The sequence below is a fragment of the Bison bison genome, unplaced genomic scaffold (genome assembly GCF_000754665.1).
Source record: "Bison bison bison isolate TAMUID 2011002044 unplaced genomic scaffold, Bison_UMD1.0 scf7180017857390, whole genome shotgun sequence".
Lineage (NCBI taxonomy): Eukaryota > Metazoa > Chordata > Mammalia > Artiodactyla > Bovidae > Bison > Bison bison.
This window is the reverse complement of record NW_011487963.1, coordinates 4,462-7,398: the sequence shown is the minus strand read 5'-3', so window position 1 is coordinate 7,398 and position 2,937 is coordinate 4,462. Positions and strand designations below refer to the sequence as shown.

At 37.4% G+C, this 2,937-nt stretch overlaps 1 pseudogene; it reads right to left on the bottom strand.

Annotated features, from left to right (window-relative positions):
* Positions 1–1,952: 1,952 nt before the first annotated feature.
* LOC105003513 lies at positions 1,953–2,400 on the bottom strand (annotated as a pseudogene).
* Positions 2,401–2,937: the final 537 nt, after the last annotated feature.

The window sequence follows — 2,937 nt, the reverse complement described above, 5'->3', positions numbered from 1 at the left end:
TAGGCAAAACACTCTCTAACATACATCACAGCAGGATCCTCTATGACCCACCTCCCAGAATATTGGAAATAAAAGCAAAAATAAACAAATGGGACCTAATTAAACTTAAAAGCTTCTGCACAACAAAGGAAACTAAGCAAGGTGAAAAGACAGCCTTCAGAATGGGAGAAAATAATAGCAAATGAAGCACCTGACAAACAACTAATCTCAAAAATATACAAGCAACTCCTGCAGCTCAATTTCAGAAAAATAAATGACCCAATCAAAAAATGGGCCAAAGAACTAAATAGACATTTCTCCAAAGAAGACATACAGATGGCTAACAAACATGTGAAAAGATGCTCAACATCACTCAGTATCAGACAAATGCAAATCAAAACCACAATGAGGTACCATTTCACGCCAGTCAGAATGGCTGTGATCCGAAAGTCTATAAGCAATAAATGCTGGAGAGGGTGTGGGGAAAAGGGAACCCTCTTAACTGTTGGTGGGAATGCAAACTAGTATAGCCACTATGGAGAACAGTGTGGAGATTCCTTAAAAAACTGGAAATAGAACTGCCTTATGACCCAGCAATCCCACTCCTGGGCATACACACCGAGGAAACCAGAATTGAAAGAGATACATTATTATTATTTGATCTCCTTTGACTGTTTTCAGAAGAGAACAACATTTCATTCAAATGTTCTCATTTCTCTGATTAAACTTAGTCCTTGGCTAAAGTTTTTCCATAAACAAAAAGCAGGCAGAGGACATGGGGGGCAAGGACCAGAAGGTCCCATTCTGTTTCAATCTGATTGCAAAAATCAACCTTCAAAAGTGTTCTGTGGAGTGAATAACTGTTCCTTAGATGTGCCTGTGACCTCCATGGGTCACATATTTACATTCATTTAATTTTGTTATTTTCTTGGCTTCTCTAGTCCTTTGAGTTTGTAATTACCAGTCTAGAGGGGTGGGTGATCTGCACTTCCTTCAGGGAATCCTCCAGAAGTACTCTTTATCTGATTCAAGCTTTTGATAAACATTTGGTGTAGTGACATCAAAATAATATGCTCTGAGAAGTGTCTTGAATACACTTTATACATTGCTGATTGAGCGGTACTAATCCTGTGTTCTAAATTTGGGAAGCAGATAACTTAGTCCAGTCTGTGACTTGATTTTTCACTTTCTGATATATTGATATGTCTTCAAGCAAAATTTTTCCTTTATTTTGTAGAATGTTCCATCAGTTTTTAAATAGAATTATCACACTGTAACCATGAAATACACAATAAACTGTACAAAGGCAAAAGTAGTATAAGTAGAATAACAAAAAATATTTTACTAAAAAGTAAGATTTACAGAAGTTTTCAGAAAAGCCATCCAAAATGGTTACAAGCTTTTTCTTGAAGAGGATTCTACACTTGACAGCAGAGTGAGGGCTGTGATGTTTGTTTAATGTTCCCATTTTGATTGAAACAATCAAGTTTGTCTATCTACATCATCTGAATAAAGTTAGATTTGGATAGAGAGCATATATCTAAAGAACTGGTTAGCTGCTTTAACCAGTGCAATTAGATCACCATAAAAGTGAGGAAAGGAGCCCATAAAATTAAAACTACCTCCCCACACAAAAAAATAATAAAAATACCCAAACCCCTGCAGCTAACCCTGACAACTTCCTTCATTTCCGGTGCTTTATACTTAAACCATGATGGAGGAAATAAATAAAAGCAGAGTGGGGCCCTTGTAAAAGTTTGTCAACAGTTTTGATGATACTTCTAGCCTCTGCTGATGTTTCACAACAGTGAATCAGGACAAGACATAGATTTGCTAATGTGCATTTAATCACCAAAGGACTGAAGCTTTCTAGAATTTTATTCTGCAGTGTTTGTAAGACTGTATTCATTAAATGCAAACAAAAAAGGAGAAAGTCTTAGAACACTTGGTGATTGGGTCAATGTAAATATTATTCATGCCATATTCATGGCATATATAGGCCATGCTCTCTAGCTGTATCTGTGGCTTGGGCTTCATTGGTCTTCCACTGCTCTACTACATCATTTGCTAATGAATCATCTGGATTGGGAGCATTTAACAAAGCCTGGATATATGGCAGAACTGTTCAGATCTTCAGTACTAGGGACCACTTATTCAAAATATCTAAACTTACTCTTCCCAACTTGTCTACATTAGGATGATAAATTTTGGTCATGAATCGTACTTTAGGAGCTACCATTGGGTAGTCTTCTGGAAGGAATAGTTCAAGTTGAAAACTCCCTCCCTCAAAAGCGGAATCCTGGCAACAAGCACGTGAAAATAATGGGCGTTACTCTCATCTAGTTCTGCTTTAATGCCGGAAACTGGTTCTGCCAGCAGACTCTAGGTTTCCTTGATAACCCTGCAGGGCAGCCTAGCCATCTTGTCAGATCCCGAGTTCGGCCTCTGGTCTTGAAGCAAAAGTTTTAAATTTCAATTTATTTTATTTTAATTTATCCAGTTTGTCAGTCTTTTCCTTTATAATTTGTGCTTTTTGCATCTTGTCAAAAACCAAAAATATCCTTTCCAACTCTGGAAATATAAAGATACAGCAGATGCACAACGGATCCTTATTATTTGCAGATTCTGTATTTGCGAATTCACCTAGTCTCTAAAAATCTGTGTGTAACCCAAAAGTAATGTTTATGGTGGTCATATGCAAAGGAGCAATTGTTTGGGGTTGCGCCTATTCCCAGCTGTGGTGGGGCAAGGAGGTGGTCTGCTTTCTTGTCTCTCTCATACTATAAACAAGTCACCTCTCTGAGGTGCATTTAGTGCTGGTTTTTTATAAATTTGTGTGCTTTTTTTTGTTGGTTATCTTGCTATTTATTTTTTTTTTCATTTCATACATGATATTTTACATGTTTCAATGCCATTCTCCCAAATCTTCCCACCCTCTCCCTCTCCCACAGAGTCCAT